Below are 21,230 nucleotides of genomic sequence, written 5' to 3' on the forward strand. Positions count from 1 at the left end.
TCTGCCAGGGTAAGCAGAGGGGTCATTGCATGGAACCCCCTCAGCACCAAAAGCCCCTCAGCTCCACTGAAGCTTCCAAAAGGCTCTAAAAGATGGAATAGACTTCCCTAGGGGAGGAGCGGCAGGGTTAGCGCAGCTTTTTGCATTCCTGTCTGGGACTAAGAGTGGGGAGAGTGTTTGTAACCATAATGACTGATTCTCCAGCAAAAATACCTTGATCTCTGCAGTTCAGTGAATATCACAAATACTCAAATTGTTACAAGCTTTGCATATCTGTGCCCATAGCAGCCACACTCCTTGCTCCCATTGCCACTGGGATGGCACCACCATGGATGGGGTGTCACTTCCCATGCTGGATGTGATCAGTGGTCTGTTTCCTTCTGCATCATGTTTGCTGGGTGCCATCTCAGAAGGTGAGTTACCCTTTTTCCAAGCTAAGTGCTCATGTGCAAACTGAAATGAGAAAGTGCTAGGGGGGACAACAGGAACTTCCAGATGTGAGATTTATGCGGAGGAGGCAACTGTCTCTGTACAACAAAAAGTTTCCTGAAATATGAAAACATGAATTTTGATGTAAACAAAACCTAAAGGGAACACTTTTGCTGCTCATTTTTAATTTAAAAAAAAAAAGCTTTCAGAACCTTTAAAGTTTGATGTAAACACACTCAAAATGTACTGTCATCCTCCTTCCCCAGCTTTGCCAAATAACCTTATTCAGACTTTCACAGCAACCTTATACAAATCCAGTATCAGTATCCAGCAGTCAAACTTTTCATGTTTCAAAGCAGAATAAGTGAGCATTTTCTACAAAGATTATTCTGATTATTCTTGCCATTCTGCTGATGAGATCCATCAGCTTCCAGCAGATCAGAGCCACAACAAATGTGTCTATGACAACTGGCCCATGCTATTGATACTTGTTTATTTCTAGAGCCAGAAAGGAAATGTTGCAAGTGGAAAATTAGGCATCTAAGATGCAAGGCAGTGGTGAACCTTCCTCAGGTATTGTTCTTCTCTGCAAAGCAGCATTGCTGACTGCCTTGTACCTCACTGGCCTAAAATAATTAGAAATACAAAACTGCTGAATTGAGCTGATGTAGCCATTTCTTCCTTGCTGTGATCCTGATGGAGGTAGGAAAGCTGCAGATGATATGGCTATAATAGTGAAGGCAGGCTATGAAAAGTGCAGAGTAACATGGCAGATTGTTTCATTGGCTTTCACCCACAGTCAAGTCTGTGGAAATTGGTTCCTCCAAATTGGCAGAGAAGAAATTGTGTGTAAAATCTCGCTATGAAAAGCCAGTGTCCATAAAAGAGACAGAGGAGTGTTAAAAATGCCAATCACTCATTTTTAAAAGTTTAAAAGTTTAATAGTAATAAAATGGTTGTAAAAATGATAATGTAATTAGAGTAATAATAATTTGGACAATTTGGATTAGGACAATATAAGACAATAGAAACAAGAGTTATGGACAGTCCAGGTACCTTTTTCTGGGCAGCATAAACCCAAAAAAGGGCCCACGTTAACAGAGGATTAACCCTCAAAAACAATAACCTGTTGCATATTCATACATCTCATACATGATACATAAATTCCATTCAAACACAGGATTCTGCCTGGTCATCCTCAGCTTCTTCCTCTTAATTCTAACCAGTGTCATCATGGCTGAGCAAGGAGGGAAGAAGTTCATTTCTCCTGATAAAAGAGCAATAAATTCTCTTTCTCTGAAAGATTTAGGTGTCCTGTGGCTGCTATCTCCCTGTGAGTCCTTTCTTTAAAAAAATATCTTACATAGCATAGTTTCTATTTTAACATTTTTTTATAACCCAAATCTATATTTAACACACTACTTAATAAAATTAATACAGCAAAACTTTATAACACAGCAGATACAATATTCATTTCAATATTTGCGAAAAGCCAATCATAAAATACGCATTTTTCACAGGAGTCCTGCAAGTTTATTAAAATCAAAAAAGGAGAGAGTCCACTGGGACATATCCCCATGGGGTCTTTCTTGATATTTTGGAGGGTGCAGCCTCTCATTTTATCCCAAACTCCCGGTTGCATGTTGCCCTCTTCCTTTCCTCATTGTCTGAGGTACTAGGAAGGTAGAGCCTTCCCGAACTGCCTATTGCATATTCCCCCTTCAAAGTGTCATTTTACCCCAAAGTTCAGGCTTGTGCTGAGTCCTCCACTTGTCTGTTTCAGGAGTTGGGCTGTCTGGGCTCCATAACAAACCTGCTGCTTGAAGTTAGGGGAGAATTAAGACCCATTTCGAATATGTCAATCCATGGAATTGTTTGAAAAGACATTAGCACACATTTGCCCTATCAAGGCCTCCTGGCTTGTGTTTGTGTCCTGCCGCTGCAGCCCAGCACGTGCCCGGCATTTCCCCGAGCCCTACGAGCGCCTGCTCCAGCCGTGCCGCTCTCCACAGAGCGCCGGGGCCTAACCCGGAGCCCGCCGTCCGCAGCCGGCCCTCACGCCGCCCCCCGGGCCTGGGCAGCGGCCCCGGGCTGGGCGGGGAACAGGCCTCGCTCGCTCGCTGGGGCCGGCGGAAGTCACGGGCACAAAGAAGGAATAAGGAACGAGCTGTGGATATGATGCTTGTGGCTAACCCCTCCTCTCCAAAGGCTTTCTTTCCATCTTCAAAAGCTAGGTGCCCGGCGTTACCCTGCAGTTGGAAGTGGGCAGAACCTGTGATTCGACCTGATTCAGAGCTTGGTTCCTGAAAGAGTCTGTAATCCCCCCTTCCCCCGAGCCCTGCACAAGCTTTACTCCAGGTCTACAATTTTAAGGTATGGTGAGCACCCTGTAAAGGTAATACTCTGCTCAATTTTGCTCAATTAACAAAATGAAGGTTTTGCTAATTTCAATACTTTGCTCAATTAACAAAATGAAGATTTTGTTAATCATACAGGAGATCCCAAATGTGGGCAGGATTCCCGATCCAGGGAATTATTAAAGATGTTAGGGGACTTGAAAGGATCAAAAATACTCTTTTTTATTTTTGGTTTTCAGAGATCTAGTGCATTTCCCACTATCACAGGAAGAGGGGAAGTGGTATCACTAATATAATTTGTCCTTTCAGATTTTACGTGAATCCAGGTTTTGTGAACAGACGTTCATACACTTCTGACATTCAAAAAGCAGCTTGCTCTCGGACTGTAAAGGAGCTGAAGTGCCTAAGGCAATATATTGGTTATGCCGCTGCTTTCTATCAATCTTTTACATATTCTGTGACAGCTATGCAAAATATATATTTTAACCAGAACTCAGTATGTAATTTATTTGTGCTCGATGCCTGGTTGGTTAGACTGAGCAAGCACAACTTCTTTAAATTTCATTCTCTTTTCTGACACCACATTTCAAATTATTTTACTGGGAAAGTGCTAACAGACCTTCCCATCAAGTGATTTTTGAAACAGTGTTTTAAACATGTGGATGAAACGCATATTCATATAAAACTTCATCCAAGGGAAGCATATAATGGAATTGAAGCCTTACTAAATAACCTTGTTTCTGCGTACCTAAATAAGATCCTTCAGAGAACACGTCTTTCCTGAGGCTCGTTCCCCTCTTTGGCAGTGCCCAAGCATGTTTCCGCTCCGAGGTGGACGAGTGGCCTCCCCGCACCTCGCCGGGATCGAGATCGTTCGTGGAGGCACTTGCTCTGCATTTTCTCTTCCCTGCTGTGATCAGAGGCAGCGGTGCCTTGTGGCCATCAGCAAGTGAGACGCTCCATTGTATAGGAGTGTTAGAGGGAACAGTCTAAATAATATTATATGTTAATAATGGATACTTTATTTGCTGGTTTTATATCATTTAATTGCACAGCGTTGCAAGGGAACCAGCAATAGCACATTCACAGTGTGTAGCATAGTTGCCAGGATTTAAAGCTGCGTAATTCCCATGGGGTTCATTCCCATTGGTTAGCACTGGCTGTATGCTGGTGACCTGAGTGACATTGTAGCCCAAGGCATTTCTGCCCAGACACTCGCACGCTTTTCTCACCTCTTCACAGGGAACTAAACGAGCCTGCTGTGAGCACAACTGCAGATCAGAGAGGTAAGAGTGTGTTTGAGTGTGGAAAAGCACCGGAAAGAGGGGCAAATAAGTCAAAGGAGAGGGCACAAAGGTTTTCAGACCATCAGCTGGGATTCCTGAATTCTTGAAAGGCTGGCATTTATTAGTCACTTTGTCATTCATATCTTCAAGTAAGAAGAGCCTGTAAGTCTGTCGGTTTAACCAATTTTACAGGGTTTGAGTTAACCTGGGATGAGGAGATGTCCAGAGCTGATCGCTTAGCAGAGGTGCAAGAAGTGCAAGCATCAGGGAACAGGTTTCTTGTGCTCAGCATGCCCAGAGCTAAAGGAGAGGTCTGTTCTGTTGGTCCCCATGCTGGAGCCTCACCCTTCATGTTGCACTGCATTGACCGTCAGCAATGCTTAAAAAATATTTCAAAGCAGAGCAAAGTGTGCAAGATGCTGTTCCAGAGGCACTTCTTATCACTGTGCTAAAAGAGGGCTGAGCTGATAGTGCAGGTATCCTGGCAAATGTACACAATTCATGGGACCAAAGCAGAGCAGCAGCCTGGCAAGCAGATAAACACACTGCTGGTTTGCTTCCCAAGTTCTTCAGCCTGGTATGCTGTGATGAAGAGGAGTGGAATTTTCCATCTGGTTAATCAGACTTTGCATGCCATCCTGCCGTCTCCCCACCATCGATGCTTGCAGATGCCCATTTAGCTGCAGGCTATGAACGATGAGATTTCTCAGGGGCTTCTCCTAGGTCAGGAACAATCACTGGAAAAGTAGATCAGAGAGCTCACAGAGGAGGTGGCCTGATAAGCTGGGAACGTGCCTTCCCTTCGGCTCAGTTTCTGTAATGAGCTGAGAGATAGCTTATGTTGCCTGTGTTGACAGCTTGCAGCCAGCACAGCACCACTCCAAGCTTTTCTGAGTAAGGACTTGAGACCCACATGCCTGCCTGAGCTCAGCCTAACACCTACAGGCATCCGGGGCCACCTCATGACACATATGCTTTATGACCCGTGAGAGGGGATGGGGAGAAAACTCCCTATGTGGGAATTTGGAAAGGATGCTTGGTTGGAGGCAGGAGTGATCCCATATACTGTGACTGCCTGTACATGTCTGTGCTGTGTGCTGGCACAGGACAGCCAGCTTGGAGCACCCTTCCCCATCTATGGAGACCTTCCGAATCACAGCCCCGTACTGTCTGTGCATGCTGCCTGCATGGGCCAGGGAGATCCAGGCACCAGATCTGTGCAGTTTCAGTGGGTGAAGTGTGCTCAACAAATCCTTCTATAGCACCAAAGGGGGCAAACCAATCCCTGAGACACCAGCCCTGGAGAACTGTTTGAAGAGGTGGCTATGGTTCCCCCTGTAAGACTTCAAAGATGTAGCAGAAGTGGCAAATCTTATAAAGCTGAGCCTGTGCAACTGTTCATTTGAAAGCTGCTTTATTGACTTCAGACTGCATTAATATGTTAATATATTAATATATAAAAGAGTGATTTGTCAGAAATCTTGCTGACAGGACAAGATACAAAGATAGGCAGATAGCTACATATATGCCTCTGGTATAAGATACCATTTGACGACAAAAGCAGTTTGGCAAGGAGATGCACATAAAGTCACCTGCAGTCTGAAAGAGGAGATCCTGTATCTTTCTGATACAGCTTCCAGGAGATACAGCCTTCCACAATGGGAAAGATTTGGAGATTCCTGCTGGATCAGGAAACCTTTGAGTTCTCCGCTTGGGGTCTTATGGCAAGGCTCTACCCCAAGGTGAACACATGTTTTGTCAAAATTAGGAGCCTAAGAAACCTGGCAGAAGAGTGTCATTAATGGAGTGAAATAAAGTGTCTGAAGAAGAGGAAGTTAGAGTGTGGTTTTTCTAGACCAAACTTGAGAGAATGAAATACAGTCCATGAGGAATGGTTGAAAGCAGATGGTTTTAGGGGATTCTGCAATTCAGTGAAGGAAAGCAAATGGGGTAGATTTCCTCTAGAGTTGTCTGCATTCTCTGAAGTCTTAGTCTCTGATACCTTAGGTGGTATCACTTAAATGACATATTACAATCAGACACTGTGTTGCAAGTAGAAGATACAATCATCCATTTAGATGAGCGAGGTATTTCCCGTATTGACACCAGAAAAAGACATGGGGAAAAAAAATTTGAGCTTATAACAATGGGGCCAGCCATCACATGAAGAGCTGCAGCCCCTTCTGTAGATTTTCTAAGGTACAGCAAAATTTTAAGAAGTTGATCTTGCATAATTTATTTTTCCTGTACCCAGGGAGGGAAGGAAGATTTTAATTCTGGATTTTAATTCTTCTCCTTCCAGAAAGCCGTTCAATAACAGGGTAGACTCCCTGTTATTGAATGGAAATCAAATTGCAAAATCAAACCCCAGAAGTCAACATAATGCTTCAGTCTGTAGTTTAAGATCTCGCTTGGAAGGAGAGGAAGAGGAACCATGTGAATCCATGCTGAGGGAAGTGGTGATTTGAGGGAGCACCCGGAAAAAACTTGGAGGTGCTGCTGTCCCAGTGACTGCTGCAGGATCATCCACCCTGATTCAGACTTCCATACCACAGACCTCATTTGCATCGTGTCTAACTCTGCCTGCCGGTGCTGTATGCATGAGTGTTTGCCTGTCCGTGGTGATTAAGCTTCAGCCTCTTGGTGTGTCAATGTCAGCATTACCATAAGCATTAGTAGCTTCCGTTCAACTCCTCTACAGCAGCAGCTGACTGCTTCTTCATGGTGATTATGCATCATTTCCAGGTCAGGTAGACCCAGGCTTATATAATTTGCCTGAAACTGTGGTGAATTCATGACCACCAGAAGACAGTAATGCAGGTTCTAAAATTTCTTTAAAATAGTATATTCTACTTAAAAGAAAATTAATTAAAACAGAGCTATTCCTGTCCTGAAAAAGGAGGTCAGATTAGATGATCACACATGGTCCCTTTTGTCCTTGTAATACATATACAAATACACAGCATTGGGTGCTGTTGGAGAAGAGCACAATGCCAATGGTAATACGATATGGAGAATGTTAAATCCATGTTAAATCTGGACAAATATATTATCAGAGCAGCAGAACAGCCTTTCCATCCTGTTTTCCCAGCTCAGAGGAGGCAGACACCCCATAGCAGTATCAGACCAAGCTACTTAAAGCAACAGAAAGGCTTTGTGACATCCTCTGGTTTGTACAACTTATCAATAGAGGATGCCCAAATGAAAGTGACATGCCGTTGTTGCAAAATCATGCAAGTTATTCCCCTGAAATAATTAATTGCTAGTTCAGACATTTCAGTCTATTGGCATGGAACAAGATGTATATGAAAGGTGTTCTATTGCAGAGTCTTAGCCACAGGAATAAACCATGCTCAGAACAAATAATAATTGTGTCCACTACTGTTCATAAGAGTGTTGCTGCTACTGCCAGTGATTGTTTGCTTTTTTTTTTTTTAATTGCTTGGCTACGTCAAACAATATAGTGTAACCTAAACATAGCTCCTCTCAACACAGCTGTTCTTCCAGTTTTGGCCTTCCTACTACCATGGTTGTCCTATGGGATAACAGCACTCTCTACTGAAGATTCTTGGGTTACCAGGGACCTTCTAATATCACTCAAGCCAGAAACTGTTCCAGAGTGATTGCTTCCAACACAATAATCTTTGCTTCTTAAGAACCCAACTCTTATTCTTGGGTGGGATTCCCTTCTCTCTAACCATTCTTTGTTACCTCATCATCACCCACCTGTGGTGGCAGGGAGTCTGGGGAGTTAGGGAAGAGCAGCAGGAAAGTGCTGCTGAGGAGGGAACAGAGCAATGAAAAGACAAAGTGAGGAAAACTACAAAGGTGAATAACCCAAGCTCACTGGAGATAAGTCTAGGTGCACTGTGCCGATGTCAGAGAGATGGTGTGCTAGTGAGATCCTTCAGACTGTAATCTCCATGCTTGGGGAAGGGATGGAGATTGAAGTGGCAGCAAAGAAGCAAGGGTTATTGATGGGTTAGAAACCATGGAATCATCTGAGAATGGTTACACAGGAATTAGGGCTTCTCCCTCCAGAAAGATGGTGGGATCAATAGGCCAACTGACGTGCACCTACACCAGTACCCACAGCGTGGACAACGAACAGAAGGAGCTGGAAGCTATGGTGCAGCTGAAAAACTATGGCATAGTTGCCATCACAGAGGCATGGTGGGATAACTCACATGACTGGAGTGCTGCAATGGGTGGCTGTAGACTTCTCAGAAGGGACAGGCAAGAAAGGGGAACTGTTGTGGTAAAGCTGTGTGTGAGGGAGTGGTTTGACTGCCTCAAGATTAATGATGGCAATTGATGCCACAGGACTTTTGCTTTTTATATATATTTAATATATTTATAGCTTTGTAGACTATTGTTTTATTATATAGTTATATAGTTTCATAGTTTACTTCAGTACTTTTCCAGTACTCTGTTAAAACAGATACATTCCTGGAATCCTATTCTAATCTTACTTCAGTGAACCAAGGCCATTCTTCTGCTTTCCTATGTATGTAGACTTAAACAATGTGGGCCTAGAACCAAGAGGGGAGGCTTCAGTAGGAGGCTAAACCAAGGGGGGAATTAACTTCTTATTGGGGATTCTTGTCAACTATCCTAATATGCTAAACTTATAAAAGTGTCATAGCCCTATATCACATGTGCATTTCAGTGTGCATTCTGCTGTGCATTTTGGGCTGATAAAGGCATCTCAATGATAAGGTTGAATGCTTATGTTTATGGTTAATGGGGAATGTCAATTACTGTTATAGACTGACCAACCAGGAGGAAGAGGCAGACAAAACCTTCTATAAGCAGCTGGAAAAATCCCCACAATCACTGGTCCTTGTTCTTGTGTGGGACTTCAGCTTAACCAGATGTCTGCTGGAAATACAACACAGTGGAGAGAAAAGAGTCTGTGAGGCTCCTGGAGTGCATGGGAGAGAACTGCCTGACACAGCTGGAAAGTGAGACAGTGGGGAAGGCGCCCTGCTGGACTTGGTGTTTGTGAGCAGGGATGGACTGGGGGGACGTGACAGCTGAGGCCATCCGGACACAGCGATGATGAAGTGACAGAGGTTTTGATATTGGAGAAATAAGGAAGGAGGACAGCAGGACTGCCACCCTGGACTTCTGGAGAGCAGACTTGGGTCTGTTTAGGAGACTGATTGAGAGCCCCTTGGGAAGCAGTCCTGAGGGGCAGAGGGGTCCAGGAAGGCTGGACACTTTTCAAGAAGGAAATCTTCAAGGCACAAGAACAGGCTGTCCCAATGTGCTGAAAGACAAGCTGGTGAGGAGGAGACTGGCCTGGCTGAACAGAGAAATTTGGCTGGAACTTAGGGAGGAAAAGAGCATTTATCACCTCTGGAAAAAGCGACAGGGAACTCAGGAGGACTTATGAGGATGTTGAGAGGTTAGGCAGGGAGAAAGTTAGAAGGGCCAAAACCCAGCTAGAAATTTATCTGTCCCATGCTGTAAAAGATAACAAAAAGTGTTTCTATAGATCCATCAGCAATAGGAAGGCCAAGGAGAATCTCCATCCCTTATTGGATGTGGTGAGAAGCATCGCTACAAAGGATGAGGAAGAAGCTGAAGTACTTAATGCCTTCTTTGCCTCAGTCTTTAATAGCAAGAACAGTTGTCCTGAGGGTAGCCTGAACTAGAAGACAGAGATGGGGAACAGAATCAAGACCCTGAAATCCAAGAGTGAATGGCCTGTAACCTGCTATGCCACGTAGACCAGCACAAGTGCAAGAGTACAGCAGGAGGTGGCGAAAGAGCTCACCAAGCCACGTGTTTTACCAGCAGTTCCCAATCAGCCAGAGAGGTCCTAATTCACTGGAAGCCAGCAAATGTGAGGCACACATATAAGGATTGGGAGAAGGATCCAGTGAACTACAGGCCAGTCAGTGTAATGAAGTAGATCATCTTAAGCTGTCACATGGCATGTGTAGGACAACCAGGGTATCAGGCTCAGCCAGCATGGGTTTATGAAAGGCAGGTCCTGGTTGACCTCCTTCTATGACAAGGTGACTGTTTAATGGATGGGGGAAAAGCTGTGCATGTTGTACACCTCAACCTTAATAAAGCTTTTGACACTGTTTCCCACTGTATTCTGGAGAAACTGTCTGCTCATGGCCTGGACAGGTGTGCTCTTTATGGGTAATAGCTGTCTGGACATCTGAACCAAGAGAGTGCTGGAGAATGGAGTCACATCCAGCTGGAACCAGTGGTGTTCTCCAGGGCTTAGTTTTAGGCTCAGTCCTGTTTAAAGTTTTCATCAATGATCTGGACAAGGGGATCAAGGACACCCTCAGTCATTTCACAGATGACACCAAGCTGAGTGGGATGTTGATTTGCTGGAGGGCAGGAATGCTCTGCAGAGGCAATTTGACAGGCTGGATCAATGAGCCAAGGCCAACAAGGCAAAGGGCCGGGCCCTGCCCTGGGGTCACAAGAACCCCATGGGACAATCCAGGTTTGGGGTAGAGTGGCTGGAAAGCTGCCTGGTGGAGAAGGACCTGGGGGTGCTGGTCAACAGTGGCTGAAGTTGAGCCCAAGTGTGCCCAGGTGGCCAAGAAGGCCAATGGCACCTGGCCTGTACCAGCCAGTGTGGCTGCAGGACCAGGGCAGTGACTGTCCCTCTGTGTTAGGCTCTGGTGAGGCCCCACACCAAGTCCTGGCTTCAGTTTTTGGCCCTTCACCCCAAGAAGTCACTGAAGGGCTGGAGCATGTCCAGAGAAGGGAACAGAGCTGGGGAAGGGTCTGGAGCACAAGGCTGATAAGGAGCAGCTGAGGGAGCTGGGGGGGCTCAGCCTGGAGAAAAGGAGGCTCAGGGTGACCTTACCACTGTCTACATCACCCTCACTGGAAAGTGGAGCCGGGTAGGGGTTGGGCTCTCTTCCTGGGGAACAAGGGACAGGACAGTAGCAAATGGCATCAAGCTGCATCAGGTGAGGTTTAGACTGGAAAAAATTCTTCACTGAAAGGGCTGTCCAGCTGTGTCACAGCTACCCAGGGCAGTGGTGGAGTCTCCATCCCTGCAGGGATTTAACAGCCGTGTGGATGTGGCACTCGGGGGCATGGGTTAGCAGTGGGCTTGGCAATGCTGAGGGAATGGCTGAGCTTGATGATCTCAGAGGGCTTTTTCAAACTGAATGATATCATGGAGACCATGGAAAAAAAAAACACCTAAGGTTTGATCCTCACTATTTGAAAGCGTGACTCAGAAGGAATGGAGTTAGATCAGACAAGGCAGGAGATGAAGGGGTAAGGTCAGATGGCATTCATGTCACTCTATTGTGGGTATTCACGTAACATGCTGGCCTGAAAGGCCTCTTCCTGAGCAGATAGCAGTTTTTGGAAATAATGGTCTGGAGAAAGGGACAGTCTTCGTATGTACACTGCTTTCTTCTGCCTCTGTGGCAAGGCACATCCAACTTGTGCTGTATTGAAGTCCATTCTTCTCCACAGCAGGAAATTCTCTTATTGGAAGATTTTGCCTGAGTTTCAAGAAGAAATAATGTATTTGTAAGGGCAATCCATGGGAGTCATGCTGCCTGTCATTCTGGCAGAGTGTATTTCATAGTGCTTCAGAGGGTGTACAAAGATGGGCCCTGATAAATGCTTCTACCCACTATGAATTCACTTGCATTGCACTCTCTAAAGAGAGTCTTTAGAGCAGCCTGAGCAATTTGGCACATGTAGAATTCAGCTGTCCAAACTTATAAGTGGTGCAAGAAAACTTACTAGAGTAATAAAGAAGAATCTCATATAGGTATAAATAGTTATGTAATAGTTAAAAATGCCAAAAACACACAGAGAAGGCACCTCTGGTATGTTGCTGAAACAGACAGTGATTTTCCAGCTGCTGTGACAAAGAACATAAATCTTGTGCTGATATTCAGCCAGGCAGCTGATGACTGTTGGCATCTTCACTGAAACTCCACTCTGCACAGAAACTGCAACAGTGCAGTGGAGAGAGCTGCTAAACCTGGGAGTCTGAGTGCCAGGGAGGCCAGTTGTGTAGTGGAAAGCACAGCCAACCACAGGCTGCAAGAGGCAGAGCAGAGGTGGGAAGGAAGGAGAGATGCAGCCTGATCATGGAAAGGAAGAAAGGAAAAGACAGTACCACATTGGCATTGGAATTGTGTCTGTGCAGCATAAGCAGTGGAAGAAAGCTGCATTCCCAAGTCATGGGAAAAACACAATACAGTAGAATAATACAGTAAAATAAATGTACAAATGCAATAAGGCAAGTGATAATAAAAAGGTTTTAAGAAAGAACTTGTTTGTGACATCAAACCTGAATCAAGTCTCAAGTAGCTCAGGGAGAACAACTGTTAGTTTGTAGTGCAGCAGACAAGCATGCGGCTGGGAGGAAGAGTCAGAGGTAGATTAGGGCATGGAAGAAAATCAAAATGACTCCTCACCCCTCTTTTCATGCTATGCAAATCAGGTGAGTTTCCACCAGGGAACCTCTCAGGATGGGAGCAGGGGGTTTATTTCACAGTGGCAGTGGCAGTTCAGTTTCTCAAACTGTTTGAAAAAAATGGTGGTTTTGAAAAGTCAGGTATCAGAGTAACCACTATAAGAATCTGCAGTTTGCAATGGCTGTGCCTGTATAGTGATTTAAAGGGATTGCTAAAAAAAAAAAAAGTACATAACAAATCACACAAAACTCCCAATGCAGAACTCCTAGGAGTGTGCCACACAAGTTCCCAGTTTCCCAGTGTACCTGGAAGAAGCAGGGAGCATGAGCTGGGATTCAAAATAGCTAAAATGCCTCAGTCACACATACTCTCAGTAGAGTCAAGAAGAAAATGAGGGCACTTTAGAATGACAGAAACTTCAGCAATTCACAAAACTTTGTCTCACTCATCAGCTGAACCTACCCAGGCAAAATTTGGGGGTAATAATTTTTGTCACTGGATACACAATTTTTTAGCCTCAGTGTCTTTGTTTTGTTGTCCCATCAGAAATTCTAACCAAATGTCTTGGCAGGTGCTGTCAGTGAGAACAACATCACATGCTCTTTCTCTTTTAGGGCCCTGTTCTCCTTGGCCCTTGCTCCTCCCTCCAGGCTGCGTGCAGGAAAATTCACCATAGCAGCTTGGCTACATGGGGACACTGCAGAGCATCATGAGACCTTGAAGTCTATAAAAAATGAGGTAAAAAAATTCTGAGAGGCACTCACATTAAGAAAAACTGCAGCTCAGGTAGGAGTAGATTTACATCAGTCTGATCCAAATCAAAATATTTATTTACATTTATGAATTTTCATAAGCTTCATGTATGGTAAGAGTTGAAATTTTGACTTTTTGTTTAAAAATAGGGCAAAAATAGATGTTGAGAGATTGGTATTTCCCATAGGAAGGAAATTCCATTATTTGAGTAGCTCTGTGAAACATGAAGGAAGTTCATTTGCAGAAAGTCTGCTAACTTGTAATGAAGGTCACAGCTGCATAATTGGACTCCGTTCCCAGGGCCAGTGAGCAATGCAGGAGAAAGAATTAATACCAACCCCCAAATTAAGGTTACTGTAACAAGGAGAACAAGACTATAGAATTGCAAAATCCAGGGAGGGGAGGGCTGTAGGATTGCTTAACACAAAAAGAAATCACATCTTTCCTCACAACAATTAGCAGCAAGGAATATCCCAGTGGCTTTTTACACTCCAGCAGAAAGTATCCATGTCCTAGGACAGGTCTAGGTATGGATGGTCCATATCCATCCTCCCAGTCACCACATGTTCAGTTGACAGGGCTGTGACAGTTACCTGCCATTCACTACATCATGGTCCTGAATGTTTTTTTTCCAGCAGTTCAGAAAAATCAAGTGCTTTCAAAAGACTGATATGCAAAGTGCTTGCTGGAAGCCAGGAAAGTCGTGGGACAGTGGATGCAACCATCTGCTTGTGTTTTGTGTCCTAGCCCCACAGCCTCAACGCCTCCTCCAGATTGTGTGTCCAAACTGGACACTCTAACTGCATTCCAACAGAGACTGACATGGGAGATTTACCTTATTACATTATGAGTCAACTCTTAGCCCATTTATAGGTGTTTTGCTTTTTAAAGATCCAATAGAAATTAGTCTTTCTTAAAAAGTAGAAGTGATAAAGGACTTGTTCTGCTGGACCTGCAAACCTGTCCTTTAGACACACAAGCCCTTTGTCAAAATTTGTCTCAAGAGTTATTTGCCCAGAACTTCACTCATTTAGGATCTGGGTCTTTCCAATTTGGGCAGAGATACTGATGCTGTCTGGATTTATACCTTTCTTTCTTTTATATATTTTCTGTATTCTTTACACATATATTTGTAGCTTTGTAGTCTATTATTGTAACTTAGTTTCAATATTTTCCTAGGCAGAAAGACAAAACAAATTCTAGTACCTTTATGCTGTCTTGTTTCTCCTTAGAAACCAAGGTTGAAACCAGCTCTTTGAGACATATTCTTATAAACAGGGCTTGGTTCTTATCTGAGGGAGAAGGATTTAGATGGTGCTAGAGCTAGGGAGCATTACTTTATGGAGTGTACTTCTAATTGGGAGACGGTCTTGTCAGATATATTAATTTGCAGAATCTATAAAAATGGTACATGTGTTACTTGGGGCAAGCATCTTCAGCATTTTTCACCTAATGGATTGTGGACCTAAGGTTCCTTATATAAACATGCCCCTTTTTTATCATCCTGTGTCTGGCTTCTGTTTCTAGGACTAGAGAAAAGGGCATCAATACAGACCGAGGATGTATCTAAGGATGGAAAGGGTGCAAAACAGCCCTGTCCCTATGTAATACATTTTGTCTACTTGTGGAATTAGCTGAAATAATTCTGAAAGATGCTCAGTGGAGGAAATTTCCAGGGAGCTGATTTTGGAAAGCTGTTTCCCATCAAGCCCCTCCTTTATCTTCAAGCAGCTGTGCAAGGATGGCATCAGAACACCCTCTGGAAGGTGACTCCATGACAGGAGGTGCAGTTGCCATGTCTTTTGTCATTGCCTCTCACAAGGTGACGTTGTGAGTTTCCTTTTTACCCATTATTGAAAACTTAGAGCATAATGTGGCCTCTGATGTGGATGATCAAGTGGGCCTGGCACTCCTAGAATGAGGAGAGACTTGGGAGAGTTAGCTGACCATGGAGTTTGTACCCAAGGATTGCTCTACCCTGGAAAGACTGCCTAGGCATCAGGCAGCTCCATCCTGAGGGAGCCAAGCTCTTCACCTCCTCCATAGCTTCAGGCTGCTGCTCTGTGTCCTATTTAATAACTTTAAGTTGCCTGGAAATTGCCACAGGTACAAGTCAAAATATGGAAAAAGTCACCAAAAGAGAAGGTTTAAGGCACTTGTCACTGCAAGTATGGCTTTAAAAGGCCTATGGGTGCTAACCAGGAGATTAAAAACCAGGGCAGGAATTAAGAGAGATTCTAGGAGCCAAGCTGGACTTCAGGCATAGGAGGTGGAAAGGACAACCATTCACTGTTAGCTAAACACTGCTGCCTGAGGTGGAATCAGGCAATAGAACCGCATTTGAGGGGTGGCCAAGTGTGCAGCTGCTGTGCCACTCTGGGTAGCACCAGAAATGCACTAGTCCCACATAGGAGTGCTCTGCTACAGGTCATCAGCCCCCAGCAGTTCCAACAGTGCTGTCAGGAGCTCTTCTGCCAGAGCAGCTTCTGGCCAAGCTATGTGAGAAGCAGGGGCATGAGGAATAGGAGATGCCCTTTCTCTGGGACTGCCTCAGCAATGACCAATGTGAACCATCAGAAGAAGCAAAGAAAATCAACCATGTGCCAGGTTGGGCCACCACAATCAGTCTCCCTGTACGTCTGCGGCTGGACTGCCTCTCAGCCACATCTCTGCAGGGTTTTGGTATGTGGTACAGGCAGAACACACCTATTCCCCAAAACTAGAAGCATTAATTTGGGAATAAAAATATTTTCTTCGGCAGCCCATTCCAATATGGGTTTTTCTGGAAAGATGACTGAAACCTTGCAGGGCACAGTACTTGAATTTACAGTCCCCAGCTGACACTTGCATGACCTGAGATGTTCTTGAACTTTCAATAAGAAGATTAGAGTCATTAGCCATGGAATCATGTGAAGACCAAGCAATTTATTGGGTTCAGAGAGTGTGTCCTTGTCTCTTAATGCAGCGATGCCTTGTGTCTGGAGCAAGTTTAAACAAGGGAGAATGACAGACACAGTCATGACTCCAAATGGCTCATTGAGCAAAGTCCCATCTAATCACCATCCTGATTTATGGTTGCACTCAATGATTTTAAAGTTCTTTTCAAACCTAAACAATTCTATGATCAATGTCTGAAAAAGCCATTTGGTGCTGGGAGTTGCTGTCTAACCTGGGCTGAAGAGGTCCAGTTCTCCTCTTCCTACAGCTGATGAGGACACAGATTTGGGGGGATTTAATTTCCAGCGTCATCTATAAAGTGAACATGATGCTTTGCCTTTGACCTATGCCTGACTAGATGAGTTCAAACTCTGTGGCAAGCTCCAGCTGCAGACACAACATATCAGCTTTGGTATGCCAAAGCCAGAGCACACAGCAAAATCCCTACACTGGGGCCATCTGAATTAAGGAGAAGGCTACTTTCATTAAACAACTATGTCCATGGTGAATCATGTATCTGGTAGGACTAGAAACAGAGGTGCTGTTGTAACTTTAATGCTGTGGCTTGATTTTTGGATATAATTTTTCACTCTGCCACATTCAGAGGCCAGAGTGGGTTCGGTGGTGTTCACACCTGTAATGTGACTTGTGGTTTTGACATAGCGCGTTGATCAAAATTTTGAAATGTGGGACTTTTATCTAAGAGACTGCATCAGGAATCAATATTTAAGAAGCCAGTGAGCAGTGGAAATTTCGCCTGCTTCCTTGGAAGCAGAGTCTGTTTCCCTGACAGACTCTACAGCTATTGTATTTCCTTTGCATGCTCAGTGAACTGATTCCTCCATAAGATGTGCCTAATACATTGAAGAGAAGCTGCAGCAGTTTGGCTGAGGCACAGACACATGTCTATCCCCCTAAGGCTGGTCTGGACAAACCACAGGAGTGTCTGGACCTCAGAGGTCCTGTACACACAGACTGGACCAGTGAAGGACCTGCCTGTCCAATACTCAGCTGTTGCTGCTGGATGCATGCAGCCTCCCTTGTGGAAGGAACCCTTGTAAGGGCAGGAATGGAATGGGGATGAGATTTGATTTTCATTTAACAGCTGCCTTGCTCTCTGTTATTGCTAGCTCTCCTTGAAGCTTGTGTGAGGAGGCAGAAGAAAGTGCGTACCCGCTGGTACTGTGAAACCCAATAAGGGCTCTATGAAACCTCCTGATGACAGGTGCTTTCTGTGCTCTGGTCTGGTGCAATCATCAAAGATTTTTTCTGTCTCCTCCTACATGCCACTCCCCCACCCCTTTCTGCCATGTATCCTGAGCATATACAGTCTTCCTTTCCTCTCTCAGGAGGTATTGCTCAGAGGTCTCTGCTAACACTGTACTTTGCAAGGGAGAAAATCCTGCTTCCTGCCTTTGAAAGAATTAAAGAACAAAACAACGCAGAATAATCCCCCAAGACGAAAACTACTTGCTTCCCTCTGTGCTTGGCAACCTGCACTGGTTCCAGGTGAGTGGTTTTATCGGTGAATCTGAATGCATGAATAAGAGTGATGCCAGTACCAGGGGCTGAAGCAGGGAAGGAGATTTCCTCGGGCATCTGCATGACAGTGGCAGGGATAGCTCTCATCTGCTTTAGGACAGGGAGCTGCCCAGTGGGGGGTGCTCTAAAAATGGGACTCTGTGTCTTGGCTTGGGGTTAAATTCCTGGTGGGAAGCTTGAGCGAGACAACCTTATCACAGGACCTTGGCATGAGTAGGGAGCATTGTGGAGAGTGGCACTTGTCCCTCCAGTATTGTACTTAGGTCCCAAACCCACTGCTCCACTGGTGATCACTGTCATTGTAGAGCTCAACTGGGCTGAAATTCCTGCCTATTGTAGACTCCTCTCCCTTTAGCTGGTGCTCTCTCACAGAGATGGGCCAGTGGCCGGGCCCTGAACAGATCTGTTCTCTTCCTGGGTCCATTGTTGTGGTAGGAGTTGTCTGGGAGGTAGCTTGCTGACAGGCATCAAGAAAGAGAAATGCCCTACTGAGCAGAAAGCCCTTCCAGAGACTGCTTTAGCAATGCAAAGATGGCTGAGTTGGGCTTGTGAATGGAAATTTTCAACATAGGCTCTTTGGTTGCACTGCTTTCAGCTTTCCCTTCCCAAGGGCAAGCAATGGGCCAGGCTGCAAAGGATCTAATAGCATGAGGGGTGAGGATGCCTCCAGCCAAGGGGAGTCTATGAACCCTGTGAGGATAAAGATCCTGGTCCTCAGGACTGAAAAAAAAAGCCCAGGCAATAGCATAATAGCTGGATTTAATGCTCCTGATCACAGGCACTGAGCTATCGATGAGGGGATGTCAGGTGGGAGTGGGGACATCTGCCCCTCCTTTGCCATCTTTGCAAAGAGAATCCCCACAAAGAACCTCTTTTTACTCAGCTGGCAGTAGGGGGACTGTAGCTTCCCACTCTGGAGTGCCCATGGTCTGCTTAAAAGCCAGTAGAACTTGAGAGCTGCCAACAGCAACTTTCAGACCACTGAGCAGAGTGATATGCCCCTTCCTCATAAGCACTGAGCCTCCCCTCCCACCATGTGAGGATGGGCTATTTAACTCCTCTCCCTCGGTGACCCAGCACCAGAAGTCCACCTCGGAAAGACTGGCACAGATTTTTCAGTAACCCCTTGCCTTGCCCTTCCATATCTGCCTAACTCTGCATAACTCTTTCCAACACCTCTCCTTCTGCAGAGATTTCTCCTTCTTCTCCCACTTTGGGTGCTTCCTTGCTGCCACCTGCAAAGACTTCCCTCACTGAAAATTCTGCTGGTTTTGATGTTGAACATAAAGCAGAGTTTCCTTGGACTCTGAGAAACAGTGGACTCCAAGTGCTGGTTATTTCACATTCGGTCTGGCTTTCAGCAATGAAAACTAAAATGGGGTTGCCTTAGCAGTGGGAGGAGGGAGCCTGGGGCAGCTGTCATTGAGGGGGACACCTGACATGCTTTTCCAGTGTCATCCTTTCAGCAGCATGGCTTGACCGAGTGCCATGTGCCATGTCCCTGGCAGGATGTGATGGTACACACTGTACCAAACACTGCTGTCTTGGGATTATATTGCCTCTCTTCCACCAGCCCCTGGAGGCTGGTAAACCTGGGAGAGGGTTTGCAATGGGCATTTCTATTTTGGCTGACTTCTGCCAGTCCCAGGAGTAAAACTGGCTAATTAGATTAACCCCTTTTTGTGTTCTTCTACACAGACATTAGCAATAGTGGAGCAATGTGTAAAGCAGCTGCATTTTAGTAATTGTTTCCCATCCATTTTTTCTGAATAATGACAGCTGGGCCCATCCCAGCCGAGTGCCTGAACCCTCTGAAAAGTGGAGCTCTCCTCTGCTGTGCACAACATGCAGATTTTTGCCTCTCTTGGGGCAGGTTATTTGATCATCAGCTGATATCTCTTGGACACATTAGTAATCAGAAAGCTGTGTCAGCATGTCCATGTGAGGGCAGGGGAAGCAGGCATGAGATGGCAGCTGTGTTCTGCCTCATGAGATAGTGGAGCACAGGCCAAGAAGTTTTCATCTGAAATTTTTGTTATTTTTTCCAATCCCACATACCATGGCAAGAATGCCCTGTAATGCCATGTCCTGCCAGTGGTCAGGACCTTCCCCTTTCCAAGAGGAGTGTCTCACAGTGGATCCACTTGATTGATTGCTCCCCTTCTGCTGTGTCACCCCTGAGTCATCACAATCTGTCCAGCAACCACAAGTGGCATTTGGCTGTTTCAATGAAGCAGCATTTTCTTGTTTGACTTTCAGTGCGGTACAGATGTACTGTGCAGGGGTCAGAGGGCGAGAGGAGAGTGGAGAACCAACCATGTCTCTGTGCTAATTATAAATGTAAATCACCTCCAGGACACTGCCATGGACAGGATGTGTCAGTGCTGTCTGAAGTCTCATAAAGCTTTGTCTCACAGCACATCAGCAGAAGGAAGGTCACAGCATTGCTGAGGTTGGCAGGGACCCCTAAACATCATCTAGTGCAATCCCTCTGCCCAAAACAGAGTCAGACACAGTTGGTTGCTCAGGACTGTGAACAGACAGCTTTTGAATACCTCCAAGAATGGAGAACACCCTGCTAGCCCCTTTGGGCAACCTGCCTCAGTGTTCAGTCTGTCTTGCAGTAGCAAAGAGACTCTTTATTCTTAAGGAGAATTTCCTGGTACTTCAATTCATGTCTGCCACCTCTCATGGTCACTGTGCAACACTGAGAAAGGTCTGGCACTGAATTCTTCACACCCTTCCTGCAGGTATACATTGATAAGACCTACCCCAAGCCTTCTCTCCTTCAGGCTGAGCAGTCCCAGATCTCCCAGTCTTTCCTCATGGGAGATGCCCCAGTCCCTCCATCACCTTTGCAGTCCTTCAGTGGACTCTTTTCCCTATATCCATACTGGGAAACCCAGACCTGGACACAGCATGCCAGCTGTGGCCTGATCAGTGCTGAGTCAGAGGGGAGGGATCACCTCTCTCAACCTGCTGGCACAAGCACAGCAGAGTTTCTGGACTCTAGTGCTGGTCCCACCTGGGATGTCCTGGGAGTTCTGTGGTCCCAGGGGTGATGTACCAGATGCAGGCCTTAAGAAACTAATATTAGGGGTTTGATGTTGAGTTTTGTCTGGACCATTTAAAGTAGTCAGATATATTTCTTCATCCACCACGGCCTTTCTCTAACCATTACCTGGACAAAGCTAGGCCAGAGATCTCTGCAGCCCACCCCCATGCTCAGAGCACTTGCTTCTTTGTGTCCTCTGAGCTGTTGCATGTCTCTGGAATGAGGGCAGAGTTGCATACCGGCATGAAGTAGATTTATTTTTATTTCCCTACATGTAGTTTTTCTTCTTGCCATGAAATGGTATTAAAGCATGAGAAACTCACGTGAAACAGAGAATAATCCCCTTTGGTTCCAAACAGTCAAACAGCTTCTCTGCAGGCAGCAGAACTGTCTATTCTCCCTGGCAAAACTCAATGTATCACTGCTCCACAGAACTGACCTC

General features: G+C 45.3%; 1 protein-coding gene across 4 annotated transcripts in view; it reads left to right on the top strand.

Moving 5' to 3' along the window:
- Positions 1–2,677: 2,677 nt before the first annotated feature.
- The window catches only part of LOC131093575 (excitatory amino acid transporter 4-like), a 38,845-nt gene continuing 20,292 nt past the window's right edge, over positions 2,678–21,230 (top strand). For 3 of the 4 annotated variants that reach the window (XM_058040799.1, XM_058040800.1, XM_058040797.1), the window contains exon 1: positions 17,568–17,700. The gene's annotated coding sequence lies outside the window, so the exon portion shown is untranslated. Of the gene's footprint in view, positions 2,803–17,567; positions 17,701–21,230 lie in introns of those variants that run through there. The other variant, XM_058040798.1, reaches the window with a different exon arrangement.

This window comes from Melospiza georgiana, chromosome 26 (genome assembly GCF_028018845.1).
Source record: "Melospiza georgiana isolate bMelGeo1 chromosome 26, bMelGeo1.pri, whole genome shotgun sequence".
Lineage (NCBI taxonomy): Eukaryota > Metazoa > Chordata > Aves > Passeriformes > Passerellidae > Melospiza > Melospiza georgiana.